Genomic DNA, 16,899 nt, shown 5'->3' on the forward strand with positions numbered 1-16,899 from the left:
AGGAACTGCTGAGAACCAGTTGCTTGTGCAAAAACCCCTGCTCTCTGCCCAGACTCTCCTGCTGTCGGCCTCCCTGCTCTATGCCCCGATTATCCTGCTCTCTGCCGCCTCGCTCTCTGCCCCGACTCTCCTGCTATCGGCCACTTAAATCGTTTTGAATATGGGCCAGTGTGTATATAATCTCAAGGCAAGCTCAGCAAGTTGCGGTGACCTGAGGCAGCCTTTGCTTTGGTCCCATCTTGGGTCCTGCATCCAGCTCCCATCCAGCCAGCTCCCCTTTGCCCACCTGCATGCATCAGGTCCTTACCACAGTCTTTAAACAGCAGTGAGAGTGTGTTGCTCTGCTCTCGCCTCTGTGCTCTCTTCCCTGCGCTGCTGCTGCTGCTGACACCACCGTAGGTTTAAAAGCAAGAACAGGTGCTTCCTGTTTCTCCCAAGAACAGGAAGTACCGGTTCTTTTCAACCTGTATTGGTGCCAACAGCAGTGCAGGGAAGACAGTATAGTAGGAGAACAAATCAGCACACTCTCATTGGTGTGAAAGATGAGCCAGTGAGATAAGCTTATGGTGCCCTGGCTCAGTGCACCTGCCTGGCTCATGCCTGTAAGTAGGCCCTATATTAGGGTTACCAGATTTTCTGTTTGGAACATACGGACACCCTAGGCCCACCCTGTCCCTCCCATCCCCGCCCCGTCACGCCCTCCAATCCCGCCTACCTGATTTCGAACAGAATGGCATCCGTGAACTGCGCGGATGCCGTTCTGTCTGACGGCGATTTTAGAAGCTTTTCAAAACCCGGACAAAGTGCCGGGTCTTGAAAAGCCATCCGGACTCAAAAGGAGGACATGTCCGGGGAAATCCGGACTTTTGGTAACCCCACCCTATATAATTTAGGCAGGAGGGGCAGCCTGTCACAGTTGCCGGGAGCATGGGGATGCTGGAGAGGTTGCGGGTCTGCGGTCCGCCTGTGCATGGCCGTCAGCTCCGTCGGCTCCCACCCATCTCACATCAACTTGCTGCTATCCTGAGATGCTTATGCTACCAATCAATTATTCAAATAAGTCGGCCACTCAATAATGTATTAATCCAGAGTTGATCCTGCTAGCAAAACTCGTACAATCAATCAACTCACAAAGCATTCATTAAAAAAAACTTCAGTTTCCTTTAGGGATCTCAGCGATGCCACCCGTTAGCGATTCAGACTTTCATAATTGCTAGGGATTTACCCATCGTTTCTTCACCGATCCCTCCATTACTTAGTTTAGCCCCCCCCCAAATGTAAGGTTTTGGAGGGGTAATGTTGAAGCGGCCTTACAATCCGCCAGGTCCCGGGTTCAATACCCTCGTAGAAGATTCTCATTAGGAAGTGAAATCAAATAATAAGCACAGCCAGAAGTGATTACATAAACAATATAATGTAGAAAAAGGCTTAATATTACAGAAAGGCAATCTTTAGAAAGATACATAAGCTTTACTGGGTTACAAATGGACAGACAGAAATAGACATAAGCTTTACAAATACAGAGTGGATTCAGAGACTACTTTTGTGCTCTTGTGAATGAGAGAGAAAAGACAGTTTACCTGCCTTACAGAGTCCAGAGGAAAGAGAGGGAAGGGAGGGGGTGATGTCCAGACAGAGAAGGGGGAGGGGTGTTACAGAGAGGGGGCTTTTATAAGTTGGAGTCTTATACTAAAAACAGAAACTATTGTATGTCCCAGTAAACTGTTTGAAACAATGGTGAATAAGGTGAGTGGGGTGTGAGAGATTGGAGAAGAAAAGAGGGAGAATTTCCGGTATCCCTCTGAATGGTTTCTGATTAACCTATGAAAACAAAATCTGTGGATACAGATGTTCTGGAGATAATTTATTAAACACTGACATATAAAACCATGAAAAATCAATTAAAAAAGTACAGTGCTAAAACATATTGTGATAAAAATCCAACCGGACCCTACACGGTCCGTGTTTCGGCAAAAACGCCTTCCTCAGACCATGCATCTGGGCTTACTGTATATTTTAAGCTGTCCATCGTAAGCACCAAACATTAACACATCTTAGCAATCTTAGCTGTCTTTAGCACCTCTTAGCTGTACCAAGGTCCTTTGGGCTAGATTCACTAACCTGCCCAAGGTCCCGCGCAACTCCCTAATTGAGACATCTGGATTTTACTTCTACTCAAAGCAATGGAAGTAAGGAGGACAAATTGAGATATTTGGGTTTTACTTCCATTGCTTTCATTGGAAGTAAAACCCGGATGTCTCAATCTGTCCTCCTTTGTCTGAAGGGATGCGGTAACCCTACATTTATAGATAATGCCACACCTTTCTGAAAATCCCATGCCGAGGCCTATGCGAATTTTTTTCTGAGCACCTTTGTGTTACAGATTGGTACGCTGTATGCATAGAAATGCAGACACATGCACTCAGTTTTATACTGATTGTAAAAAATTTGCATAGCAATAAAGCTCTATTTTAGAAGCCCTGATGAGCAGTCGATGGGAGCTGTACCATGCTCTGGTACTTTAAAGTCTGTACTGGCTCATCTTACTGTTCAATAGCTAGGCAACATTTGGGCTCAAAAAACTATAAATCTGCATTTCATGGAATGTCAGGTCTTTACAGAGAGATATCTGATGGGATGTTTTTGCTCGTACTCTTTGAACACATGTGGCGCTCTTTCGTCCTTCCGCAATATCACACAGCTTAGGTCAGCAGTTTTAAAGGTTACTGGTGGCTTGTGTAGAATTAAAGCAAGCCCAAGCGGGACTGAGTTAATTGACCTAATTTAAAAGAGTAGATTCGTCTGTAAGTGCTGAAAAGTTCTGCAAGAATCAGATAACCGATATATTTCAATTACTTTGGCACGCAAGGGGAAACACTGAGGAATTAGCTTAACCTTCATTTTGTGGTATGCTATCTGTGGGATAGGGTTCTCTGCCCTGAGAAACATTAAGAACGGACCTATTAATTTCTGTTTTCATTCTGTTTAGATGCACCTCCCAGTAATGAATCAAAAGTATCTGCATTCCAGGCAAGAAGCAATGCTTGAAGGTCTGGGATTTAATGCATTTAGACTTCCAATCTCAGAGTTTTCTGTTTTCCAGCACTGCCAATGGCACAGTAAGGGTGGGTGGGTGTTAGGGATACCATATGGCTCCAGAAAAAGGAGGACGGATTGAGATATTCGGGTTTTACTTCATTTTTTGGTGGGAGACAATATGTCTCTTTTATAGATATGAAGCCAACTTGGCTGCAAGATCCGAATTACAGGGCCTCGTTTAAAGATGTGTGGAGCCCTATAGAGGGCTTTGTTAAACAGTACGTGTGATATTATGAATGACCTGCCAGACAAATGGAAGGGAGAGAGGGTGGGGGTTGGGGTAAGGGAGGGATGGAGGGATAAGATATTGAAGTGTTGTTAATAATTTCCTAATAAGTATAATTACATGTTATGATATATTTGTTTGTTTATTCTGAAACGTGTTAAAACTTAATAAAGACTGAACTAAAAAAAGAAAGCAGTGGAAGTAAAGCCCAGACGTCTCAATTCGTCTTCCTTTTTCTGAAACCATATGGTAACCCGGGGGGGGGGGGCAGTCTCCCCGAGTGCCGTTTTGGTGGGGGTGTCGGCACCGGTCCTTCTCTACGCAGGAGTTTCGTCAGCCGTAAACCTGAAGTCATTATGCCATTGTATAGATCCATGGTGAGACCACACCTGGAGTACTGTGTGCAATTCTGGAGGCCGCATTACCGCAAGGATGTGCTGAGACTAGAATCAGTCCAGAGAATGGCCACCAGGATGGTCTCAGGACTCAAGGATCTCCCATACGAGGAGCGGCTAGGGAAGTTGCAGCTGTACTCACTCGAGGAACGTAGAGAGAGGGGAGATATGATCGAGACATTCAAGTATCTCACGGGCCGCATCGAGGTGGAAGAAGATATCTTATTTTTCAAGGGTCCCGCGGCAACAAGGGGGCATCCGTGGAAAATCAGGGGCAGGAAACTGCACGGTGACACTAGGAAGTTCTTCTTAAGAACATAAGAACATAAGAAGTTGCCTCCACTGGGTCAGACCAGAGGTCCATCGCACCCAGCGGTCCGCTCCCGCGGCGGCCCATCAGGTCTGTGACCTGTGAAGTGATTTCTGACTATTCCATAACCTACCTCTAGTTCTATCTATAACTTACCACTAGTTCTATCTGTACCCCTCAATCCCCTTATCCTCTAGGAACCTATCCAAACCTTCCTTGAACCTCTGCAATGTGTTCTGGCCTATCACATCCTCCGGAAGCGCGTTCCATGTGTCCACCACTCTCTGGGTAAAAAAGAACTTCCTAGCATTTGTTCTAAACCTGTCCCCTTTCAGTTTCTCCGAGTGACCCCTAGTACTTGTGGTGGTGGTTGATCGCTGGAATAGTCTTCCACTTCAGGTTATTGAGGCCAGCAGCGTGCCAGATTTTAAGGCCAAATGGGATAGACATGTGGGATCTATCTGCAAAGATAGATAGGGAAGGTCATTGGGGTGGGCAGACTTGATGGGCCGTGGCCCTTATCTGCCGTCTATTTCTATGTTTCTATGTTTCTATGTTACACCCACCCACTCCTTCCCACTACTCTCCCCGTGGCGTGCATGCCAGCGTCGGCTCTCACTCTGACATCAGGAAGAGCGCCGATGTGGGCAGCAAGTTGGTGATGCCGCTCAAGCCGGGAAAGTTAAAGAGTTACAGGGGAAGGGGAAAGAGGGGGGCACCATCGCCCCGGGTACTTCCCGCCCTTGCTATGCCGTTGAGCACCACCTCCATTCTCTAATTATAAAACAAAGGGTATCACATGGATCCTACAGAATGGCTTAGCATAGGTTACAATTATATACACGACACCCATGCCGTCAAAAACGCAGAGGACAACGGCGCCCTGACAATCCCACGTCGACATTTGAGCACAGGGAAAATGCGCACTGACGCTTCTGCTATTTTATGGGGGGACTGTGGGGAGGAACCCCCCTGACTACACTTAGAACTGCTCGCGCTCCCGTTGGGGGGAAACCCCCAGTACAATGAAAATTCCCGTTCTTTTCACTGTTCAGGAGTTTTCAGTGTATTTGGGGGTTCCCTCCCCCCCCAGGAGCGCAAGGACTTCTAAGTATAGTGGGGGGGGGGGGTTTCCCCCACACCCCCCCTTAGTGCGCAAAAGAGAAGGCCTCAGAGTGGAAGAAGCGGCGGCATGCATTTGTCCTGTGCTCAAATGTCAGCGCGCCGTTGTCTTCCATGGTTTTGACACGTCACCCCCAACCCATGTGGTCCTACGCTATGGTGTCCCACACCCTAAACCAAAGTCAAGACATTCAGTTTCAAGCGCCAAGCCCTTCCTAGGCCAATTTCATCATTCATATATAATAAAACGCTAAGCGCGCATGCGCACTCGCGCCACGTGTTCCCTGATCTGTCGCGGCGGCATGAGTGCACATGCGCGCCAGACAAGCTTCCCTGCTCTCCACCTCATAATACGGCGCTACGGGTCGAAGTGTCTTTAAATGCTGCCGCGGCAAGGCAGTGCGGAGCGGCGGCTGCCGGGAGGAGGCCGCGGCGGCTTGAGGCGAAAGGCGGTGCGGAGCGGCGGCTGCCAGCCGCTAGCACCCCCTGCCCTCTTCGTCACGGCTCAGGAGAGACGTGGCAGTGCAAGGCCTGAACGTCACCGCCGCATGATGCGACGCCTGCGCGCTGCAGTAGGGACTCTAGAGGAAGTGGCTAGAAGTGCAGACACCAGCTCCCCGCGACACGGCAGAGGCCCCGCACCAGAGTGAACTCATGCTGCCACCCAGAACTCCCCCACCTCTGCTGACCCTTGCCCCTGCCTGTCCCACAGGGCACCCCTGGCAATCCTGGCCCACAGTAGTCGGCCCAGACCCAAGGCAGAGGAGACACTGGAACACCAACAATGCAACAGGTACTCTAATGATGCTGGATGGGGTGGAAAAAGGTGGAAATAGGAAAGGGAAAATGGGAATATTGGTAGGTAAAAAGAAGGCAGAAGGGCTACTGCTGGACAGGGGGGAGAGACAGAAAGAAAAGGGGGCTGGGAGAAAGAAAAAAAAGACACACATACAGAAAGAGAGAAAGAAATGTCTAAGTCTACACATCTATTCTAGCACCCGTTAATGTAACGGGCTAAAAAACTAGTTTGAAATAAAATGAAAAACGCTTTGAAACAGAGCTGAACGTAAGAGGGACATTAATTTTCTCGCCCTGTATCCTGTGGAGGTCTTTTGTTTTAATATCATAGCCATTTCTGTCAAGCCCTCGTCTCTCTGTCTCTTTCTTTCTTAAAACACTCACCAGGTGGAGGCCTGTCCAAAGACGCTCATAAAATAGTTAATATTGAGTTACAAATGGCGCTTGCAGACAGCCTAAGGCCTTGCTGACTCTGTATTATTTAAACACAGTGTACCTACGCTGTTTCTTCGCTGACCTAATGATGGAACCTATGTTAATACCCTGATTAAGGAAGCTTAAGCTCTTGGAAGCTTGTCATAGATGTGCCAAGTTAGTTCAATCAAAAGATACCCTGTATAACTTAATGGCTGATCCTTTTTTTCTACCTAGACATCAAAACACTTCAGAGTGCAGGCCACGGTGCTGTACGTCTCATCTAAAAACAGGCCCATAACTCATACCAAAGCCTTTCCATTTTATATCTATACAGCACATCCTTTTTCTGCAGCAAAACATCTTACAGAGCAGCCAAGATGCCTAGTTCCAGTAGGAAGATTTAAGGTCATTCCTGGATTTCTAACAACCCCCTTAGAGGACTGGCAACACCAGTTTCAATGAGCAGAGGCACAAACATCGCATTGCGTTGGGAAATAGGCCTGGCCCAAAAAAAAGGTCTCCATCCTGGAAGTGGGAAACTTGGGAGAACATAAGAATTGCCACTGCTGGGTCAGACCGGTGGTCCATCGTGCCCAGCAGTCCGCTCAAGTGGTGGCCCTTAGGTCAAAGATCGGTGCCCTAACTGAGACTAGCATTACCTGCGTACGTTCTGGTTCAGCAGGAACTTGTCTAACTTTTGTCTTGAATCCCTGGAGGGTGTTTTCCCCTATAACAGCCTCCGGAAGAGCGTTCCAGTTTTCCACCACTCTCTGGGTGAAGAAGAACTTCCGTACGTTTGTACGGAATCTATCCCCTTATAACTTTAGAGAGTGCCCTCTCGTTCTCTCTACTTTGGAGAGGGTGAACAACCTGTCTTTATCTACCAAGTCTATTCCCTTCATTATCTTGAATGTTTCGATCATGTCCCCTCTCAGTCTCCTCTTTTCAAGGGAGAAGAGGCCCAGCTTCTCTAATCTCTCACTGTACGGCAACTCCTCCAGCCCCTTAACCATTTTAGTCGCTCTTCTCTAGACCCTTTCATGTAGTACTGTATCCTTCTTCATGTACGGTGACCAGTGCTGGACGCAATATTCCAGGTGAGGGCGTATCGTGGCCCGGTACGGCGGCATGATAACCTTTTCCGATCTGTTCGTGATCCCCCGTCTTAATCATTTCTAGCATTCTGTTCGCCCTTTTCGCCGCCACAGTGGCAATTCTTAGGTTCTTAAGTACTTGTGACATGGATTGGCCACTATGTAAACAGGATACTGGGCTACATGGACCACTGGTCTGACCCAGGATGGTTATTCTTGTGTCTTTATGATATTAATAGTGTTAAGAATAGACATGTTCTACAGTAAACATAGTCTTTTCTCATAAGTTTAAATTCAGACTTTCTATAACACCTTTCATAATAAAAAGTCAAAGTGATTCACAATAGTTAAGTGATTCACAGTAGTTTAAATACGAGAATTCACCACAAAGAAGAATGGGGCAAGAGGACTTGTCACAAGAGGAATAAAGCCCTGAATATGTATACCCTAGAGGAAAGGAGAGACAGGGGAGATATGATTCAGACGTTCAAATACTTGAAGGGTATTAACGTAGAACAAAATCTTTTCCAGAGAAAGGAAAATGATAAAACCAGAGGACATGATTTGAGGTTGAGGGGTGGTAGATTCAGGGGCAATGTTAGGAAATTCTACTTTACGGAGAGGGTGGTGGATGCCTGGAATGCGCTCCCGAGAGAAGTGGTGGAGAGTAAAACTGTGACTGAGTTCAAAGAAGCGTGGGATGAACACAGAGGATCTAGAATCAGAAAATAATATTAAATATTGAACTAGGCCAGTACTGGGCAGACTTGCACGGTCTGTGTCTGTGTATGGCCGTTTGGTGGAGGATGGGCAGGGGAGGGATTCAATGGCTGGGAGGGTGTAGATGGGCTGGAGTAAGTCTTAACAGAGATTTCGGCAGTTGGAACCCAAGAACAGTACCGGGTAAAGCTTTGGATTCTTGCCCAGAAATAGCTAAGAAGAAAAAAAAATTAAATTGAATCAGGTTGGGCAGACTGGATGGACCATTCGGGTCTTTATCTACCGTCATCTACTATATGTTACTATGAGAGAGAGAAACAAAAAGAGACAGAAAGAGAAAGGAAGAAAAAGACAAAGAAAGAAATAGAGAAAGAGAGAGAAAGACAAAGAGAAAGCGAGAGAGAAAGACAAAGAAAGAGAGAGAGAGGTGGTGGAGAGTAAAACTGTGACTGAGTTCAAAGAAGCGTGGGATGAACACAGAGGATCTAGAATCAGAAAATAATATTAAATATTGAACTAGGCCAGTTACTGGGCAGACTTGCACGGTCTGTGTCTGTGTATGGCCGTTTGGTGGAGGATGGGCAGGGGAGGGCTTCAATGGCTGGGAGGGTGTAGATGGGCTGGAGTAAGTCTTAACAGAGATTTCGGCAGTTGGAACCCAAACACAGTATAGGGTAAAGCTTTGGATTCTTGCCCAGAAATAGCTAAGAAGAAAAAAAAAATAAAAATAAAAAAAAAAATTAAATTAAATTGAATCAGGTTGGGCAGACTGGATGGACCATTCGGGTCTTTATCTGCCGTCATCTACTATGTTACTATGTTACAAGCTTTGGTACATAGGTGAATGCACAAAATACTGTTGAGTTCTATTCTCTTCTCGCAGTGTATTTTCTTATAGTCCGTCTTTAACGCAAGGCTGGAAGGCAGACTACAAGAAGAAATCCTTCTCTTATGAAGCGATTTTACAATTCATAAGCTAATTTCAAAAAGCAGAAAATAGAAAAAAAAATAATTCCCGATATTTAGACATTGCTTGGTTTGTTTCATACATTTATTTGAATAAATTTTTCATAATGCCCCACAGAACTTTTTAGCACATTAATTCCTATGCTATTGAATGTTAAATTGATTTAACAAACATAATTTCTTTAAAGACACACCAATGAATCAAGTGTGTAGTCAATAAATGCGTATCCCTGGGATCTCGGTGTTTCTAGACTTCAGCAAGGAGACACAGGACCGGAGAAATAGATTTTTGGCTTTGCTCCCAGAAGTGTTATATCCTGGTGCTACTTATATACTTCAGTTTCCTTGTAAATATATTATGAACTTGCCAGCTATTTCTTATACAGTTTTTGAGCCATTTTTCTTCGGTATTTCTCTAAATTGCATCAACAGACTGACAGTCCCCTCACTCTCTCTCATCTGTCTATGCAGCAGGCTTTTCAGCACCCATTTGTCTAGTCACTTTTTTTATATTTGTTTTATTCCTCCATCAGGGTTTTGCGCTTAGACCTCTCTGCTTTTGTGGGCTATGAAGGTTGTTCATTTCTTATTTTTCCTATTTATATTATACTTTATTTGCTTGTTTCATGTGATAAGGGGCTGTTTAACGTTTAAAATTTACATGAAATGAAATAGATTTTTTTTTTTAAAGTGAATTCAATCAAAGTGAATTCAATCAATCTGACCTGAGCAACTGGATCCAGATGCAAGTTGATTGTATGTGAACTGCAGCAGTGACAGCCCGAAAGCTGCTGTACTGGCCAACGGGGCCTTTCCTCTGCCATGTTCTGCCTCTGCAAGACATGGCAGAGTAGACTCATCCAGACAGTGTGGCAGCTTTCAGGCTTTAGCTTCCGGGAAGGTGTGGGGGTGGGGGGAAATAGAGATATAACAGACCCGGGCAGAGGTGGGGAAGGGATCCAGGCACAGTGGGAGGGATGATGGAGAGATGCTGAACTGACTGGAAAGGAGGCAGAGGGGTGAAGGTGTTGTACCTGAGGGGGTGGGGGGAGAGAGAGAGACCTGGAGCAAAAGGAGAGGGAAAAGAGGGGGCAGATGCTGGACTGGAGGGGGGAACAGAGAGAAGAGATAGAATAATACTGGATCAGAGAAGGGAGGAGGACAGGACGAATGGAGGGAAAGGTCAGGGGTGGAGGTATAGAAGGAAGGGAAAAGATTAGTTGGATATGGGAAGGGACAGGAATACAGAAGAAGGTGTGTGGCGCAGTGGTTAGAGCAGTGGTTCCCAAACCTGTCCTGGGGGGCCCCCAGCCAGTCAGGTTTTCAAGATATCCCTAATGAATATGCATGAGAGAGATTTGCATATAATGGAAGTGACAGGTATGCAAATCTCTCTCATGCATATTCATTAGGGATATCTTGAAAACCTGACTGGCTGGGGGTCCCCCAGGACAGGTTTGGGAACCACTGGGTTAGAGCTACAGCCTCAGCACCCTGAGGTTATAGGTTCAAATCCCTGGCTCCTGCTCCGGGGCAAGTCACTTAATCCTCTCATTGCCCCAGGTACACTACTAGATAGAGTTTGAGCCCACCGGGACAGATAGGAAAATATGATAAAGTACCTGAATGCAAACCACTTAATATATATGTGGTATATAAATAAATAAATAAATTAAAAAAAAGATGGGAACAGGGACAGAAACATAGAGGGTCAAAACTGGACATAAAGGGAAGGAAAGAGACCCATAAGAATTGCCACTGCTGGGTCAGACCAGTGGTCCATCGTGCCCAGCAGTCCGCTCACACGGCGGCCCTTTGGTTAAATACCAGCGCTCTAACTGAAACTAGCCCTACCTGAGTACGTTACAGTTTAGCAGGAACTTGTCCAACTTTGTCTTGAATCCCTGGAGGGTGTTTTCCCCTATAAAAGCCTCCGGAAGAACGTTCCAGTTTTCCACCACTCTCTGGGTGAAGAAGAACTTCCTTACGTTTGTACTGAATCTATCCCCTTTCAACTTTAGAGAGTGCCCTCTCGTTCACCAAGAGAAGATATGCTAAAAATTGGGGGGAGGATAGGGACACAGATGGCAGACTGGACAGAACAGATATGGACACACAGAAAAGATGAGTGCTGGATATATATACAGAGAAGAAGCATCAATGGGACAGGAGACTTTGGAGACAGTTAAGAAAAAACAGTTTCTACTATTTTTTTGGTTTAGTGTTTAACTCATGCCTTTCCAGTGGTAGGTTCAAGGTAAGTTATATTCAGGTATAGTAAGGCTTACAGTCCAAGAGACCCTTTTATTTGCACGTGTTAATTGCTAAAAAGCCCATGGGCCTGTGATTCCCAAACTTGGTCATGGAGGCACCCCAGCCAGTCAGATTTTCAGGCTGAAACTGAAGAAAAGCAGTTTTGGTTGGCCTTGCTATAATTGTCCTTATAATGCCTTCATAGACTTTCCTAACAGAAAAGTCCATAAGCCAATTATTAAGATGGATTTCAGAAAATCCACTGCTTATTTTCAGGATAAGAAGCACAAAATCTGTTTTACTCTTTTGGGATTTTGTCTGCTACTTGTGACCCGGATTGGCCACTGTTGTTAACTAGGTTTGATGGACCTTCGGTCTGTCCCAGTACGGCGATGCTTATGTTCTTATGACCTACAGCCAATGTTCAATCAATGCTCACTGTACCAAGCTCCGAACAATACATTTGTACAACTGAAAGGTTTTATGAAAAAGTCATATATCGAATATATGTGCAGTGGAAGCATAAAACATATGAAACATATTCTAAACTGGGAAAATGTCCTATGACAGACACCACAGGTGATCCATCTTACTAGATTCTTGCGACAAATCAAACCAATGCAGAGTATCACCACACACTGCTGTTGAATAATGTAAGATTAGAATAAATATTGAACCATTTAGCCGCTGGTAAAACAGTAGTGATGCAAAAGATTTGTCACATCCTTTAATATTTCCCATAAGAAGTCATTAGGCCCCAGAGCACAGAACTTAGAAAAATGTTTCTGTTATTTTGTTTATGGAAAAATGCCTGAGAAATGAGCCAAGATCTGTTCTCTAGCGCTGAATGTATTTATGTCATTAGGAAAAGCCCTCAGTATACCCACCCAGTGGCCTAGAAAGGGGGGTGCGGTCTGCCCCAGGCACAGTCTTCCTAAGGGTGCAGAAGCAACCCTCCTCCTCTTCACCCCCATGCCTGCCCCCTTGCCTTCCCCCGTAACTTTTTGGTGCAAGGTTGCTGCTTACATCGGCATTGATGCTCTCTGACGTCACTTCCTGGACCCACGCCTAGGAAGTGACGTCAAAGCCGACACTGACGTGGGCAGCATGCTGCTCACACCAGAGAAGTTAAAAAGGAATGTGGAAAAGGAAGGGGGTGCGCACGCAGCAGGGGGGGACAGGGAAGAGGGCGTGGAGGGGCGCCATTCACCCTTCCTACGCCACTGTATCCGCCTACGAGAGGACGCTGAAAAGTTCTCAGCCCAACCAAGAAGGGAATGACGTGGAGCCATGAAACTTACAAGTTAATCCACATATTCACCCCTAAGTTCAACACACTTGGCGCCCATATGACGTTTCTATAACCCTTCCAAAAATACTCTCGTCTGGTCACTGAAATACTGCTCCGCTGCTGCAATCAACCTCCGAATCACTTGAAAATTGTTGCCTTCTCAAGTTCTTTTTAAGGTTTGCAAATGAAAAAGTCAGATGGAGCAAGATCTGGTGAGTAGGGTGGAAGGTCTATGCACTGGAACCCCAACTGCATCAAACCAGCCATCGCTTTTCCAACCTTGTGAACAGATGCATTGTCTTGCAAAAAGAGGACTCCTTTCTGCAGCCTCTCTCTCCTTTCTTCTTTCAATGCTTCTTTTAATCAGCACAGCAAATTACATTAGTAGTCTGCATTAACTTTGGCCTCTTGGAAGATAGTCATTAAAACACTTTCCTGATCCCAAAACACTGTAGCCGTAACCTCTCCTGCTGACTTTTGGGTCTTGAATTTCCGTAGCCTTGGAGAACCTCAGTGATGCCATTTCATGGACTGTTGTTTTGCCTCAGGATCATAGTGGTATAACCATGCTTCATCAACAGTTACTTGTTCCAAAAAGTTGGCACCAGCTCACTGAAAATACTGCAAAATCAACTTGGAAGTGTCTCCTCAATGTCGTTTCTCGTCAACATTCAAACATTTGGGCACCCACTTGGCTTGCAGTTTCTGCGTATCCAGCTGCTTGTAGATGATACGCCCAACACATTCCCTGGATATCTGTAGTATCTCAGCAATTGTTTTAGCTGATATTCGCCAATCTGCAGTTATGGACATGGTCAACAATTCCAGGAGTTGACACCCTTTAAAGCCTCTGAGACCTTGCTGAATTTTCGGTCTCCAAATCTCCACGCTGAAAGTTTGCACACCACTTCTTCACTGTGGAGTATGATGGGCATTTGTCACTCAATGTTTGCATCAAACATTCATGGTTTCTTTTGGAGCTTTCTTCTGCAGGAATAGGAACTTCATGATGGCTCGGAATTCCACACTTGAAAATTCCACACTTTTCATTAACATGTTTCAATCAATGATCTGAAACAATGTCAAAACGTAGCAATACGATTCTGCAAATTGGGACTTTGTAAAATAGAATAACTCTCTTTTCAGCTAAAGTGGCAGAATTTAAGAAGCTGGTTGGGCTGAGAAATTTTTAGCACTCCCTTGTAAAATCTAATAATTGGAGCAATATTCAATAGTCCCTGGAATCAGAAGGGACAGCCACACTTTTCTATGAGTGCATTACGGGGTCCTTTGACTAAGGCGCGCACCCATTATATTCTATGGATGCATTAGCGTTTAGCGGGCGTTAAAACAGCTAACGCACCTTAGTAAAAGATGGGGAGCGTGACTTTTTTTTTCAAAAAGAGATTGCCGGCTAGTTTCTCTTTTCATGTAAGAGTATTCAAAGCATAGGGGATGGAACGGGGGGAGGCCACGGGGACCATGGCCTCCCCGAAAATTGCCGGTAGTACTGTAACACGGCCTGATGGTAATCCTGCCAGGAAAGAAGCACCTCTTGTGAGCCTTGGAACTGCATCTTGTTATCGGCCAGCGTGCCTGCAAATCGTCTACTCCTTTCCCCTCACCTCCCGCCGCATGTCTACCTTAAATGTCTTGTAAAGGCACAATACCACCTGCTGCCGGCTCCGGAGTCTTTTCTGCACTGCTGCCAGACATAGTGGAAACGGGAAGTTATCAGAGAGGGTGGGCCACAGTGGAGAGAAGACGCCGGGGCTGGCAGCAGGGCGGCGCTGTGCTTCTACAAGACAATCAAGGTAGACATGCAGTGGGAGAAAAGGGGTGGGGAGGGAAGAAGTAGATGTTGGCGAAGGGAGACGACAGAGAGAGCTGACCAGCAGGCATGCTGGTCAGTAGCAAGGTGCCTTCTCCACAGGAGTGCCTTAGAAATAAGGCCCCACCCGAGACATTTCAGATTTGGGGGAGGAATAGAAGGTAGAGAGGGAGCTTGTTATAGGAAAGCTGCCATAGTTTTAACAGCATCCTGACTTTTTAAAAATAATTGCCTTGATTCACTGTTTTTGCATTATCTGCATCTGGATCTTAGCAGGTCAGTGAAGTAGCAGAAGCAGGTGTGTGCTTAAAGCTGTCAGCATAAAACCACTGCAAAAAAAAAGAAGAGAAAATAGGAGACGTAAATGGTACCACTTAGAAGATAATTGCAATTGAAGGAAGGAGAAGAAAGAGTGAAAGAAAGACATCAGCCATAGGGGGCAGGGAGGATGAGTAAGAGAAAGAGGAGGGGGAATGGAGAGGGAGAGAAAGAGACAGAGAGACTGCGAGAGATAAATTCTAACGGTGGAAGTGAGGAAAATTGAGTAGAGATGGGGGGGAGGGGTGGCGGAGAATGAGAGATCTGGTAAGGAGCATTGCTGTTGGGGAAGATGAGAGAATGCTGCTGTACAAGTTTTTAAATAATAACTCCCCCTACTTTAACAAGAGCGCGGAAGAGATATTTAGCGCGGCCAGCACGTTGAATGCTCTGCGATGTTCCGATGGTCATAGAGTTCCTATGAGCGTCAGAGCAGCGCAGAGAATTCAGCATACCAGCCAGTGCTAAAAACCTCTTCTGCTCTTTTGTAAAAGGTGTGTGTGGGGGGGGGGGAAGTCATGTGAAAATTATGGAATTCATTTAAAACTGTACTTTTTGCAATGTAAAAAGACCAATATACATCAAATTTTACATATAAACTTTAAAACATGATGGCAGATAAAGGCCAAATGACCCATCCGCAGCATCCACTATCTCCTCCTCTCCCTATTGGCTAACATTTGCATTTCCTCTTCCTATAGGCTAAGGCTCTTTACACCTGCATTGTGATGTCATAGAACTTTATGGTTATAGAAACATAGAAACATGATGGCAGATAAAGGCCAAATGACCCATCCACAGCATCCACTATCTCCTCCTCTCCCTATTGGCTAAGGCTCTTAACATTTGCATCTCCTCTTCTTATAGGCTAAGGCTCTTAACACCTGCCTTAGATGTCATAGAACTTTATGGTTATAGAAACATTGTAACATGATAGCAGATAAAGGCCAAATGGCCCATCCAGTCTACCCCTTCGCAGTAACCATTATGTCTTCCTCTCTCTAAGAGATCCCACATGTCTAACCCACACCGTCTTGAATTTAGACACAGTCTCTGTCTCCACCACTTCTATAGAAACATAGAAACATGATGGTGGATAAAGGCCAAATTTTAGTACCTTCCCAGAGCCTCTAATTGTTTTGAAAATAGAGTTAGTTCATTACCTCAGAATAAGAAGCCCTACATGTATTAGGGCTCCATAATATTTATCAAATCTAATCTTTTTCTCGAAAGATGTGGGGGAAGGCTGTTGATTCACTTACTACTCCCATTTCTACAGATGCAACCCATAAGAACATAAGAATAGCCTTACTGGGCCAGACCAATGGTCCATCAAGCCCAGTAGCCCTAGTACCTGGCCAAAACCCAAAGAGTGGCAACATTCTATTCAGAATCCTAAAGAATAGCAAGATTCTGGAATCCCAAAGAGTAACAACAGATTTCGGAACCCCAAACTATTTTCCTCCAGGAAATTGTCCAAACTTTTCTTAAAACCAGCTAAGCTATCTGCTCTTACCACAACCTCTGGCAACATGTTCCAAAGCTTAACTATTCTCTGAGTGAAAAAAAAATTTCCTCCTATTGGTTTTAAAAGTATTTCCCTGTAACTTCATCGACTGTCCCCTAGTCTTTGTAATTTTTGACGCAGTGAAAAATCGATCCATTTGTACCCGTTCTGCTCCACTCAGGATTTTGTAGACTTCAATCCTATCTCCCCTCAGCCGCCTCTTTTCCAAGCTGAAGATGCCCTAACCTTTGTAGTCTTTCCTCATACACATGGATTACACTTTTGTATAGAATGTAAAAAATATATAATGTTGTGACCTCGAGCCAAATAAGATTTCCCAGCAGAAAACCTTTCAGTCATTTGTCAATCCTCGGTAACCTCTTTGGAGACAGATGTGTAATAAGTCGATGGAGCTGCGAGAATTTCTCTCATTCCAGTATTAACGCTCTTTCTCAATAAGCACAATGGCTGAATGAAGTGCATGTTGAAATATACAAGCCTATAGAAAAATCACAAAACCCAAAAAATAATGGGAGATAAAAAATCACAAAA

General features: G+C 45.1%; 1 protein-coding gene across 3 annotated transcripts in view; it reads right to left on the reverse strand.

Annotated features, from left to right (window-relative positions):
- ELFN1 (extracellular leucine rich repeat and fibronectin type III domain containing 1) overlaps positions 1-16,899 on the reverse strand; it is a 181,959-nt gene that overhangs the window by 106,648 nt on the left and 58,412 nt on the right. Inside the window, exon 1 of one of the 3 annotated variants that reach the window (XM_033962692.1) lies at positions 308-395. The exons of 1 other annotated variant lie outside the window; for it this stretch is intronic. The gene's annotated coding sequence lies outside the window, so the exon portion shown is untranslated. Of the gene's footprint in view, positions 1-286; positions 396-16,899 lie in introns of those variants that run through there. One more of the 3 variants, XM_033962694.1, reaches the window with a different exon arrangement.

The sequence above is a fragment of the Geotrypetes seraphini genome, chromosome 11, assembly GCF_902459505.1.
Source record: "Geotrypetes seraphini chromosome 11, aGeoSer1.1, whole genome shotgun sequence".
Classification (NCBI taxonomy): Eukaryota; Metazoa; Chordata; class Amphibia; order Gymnophiona; family Dermophiidae; genus Geotrypetes; species Geotrypetes seraphini.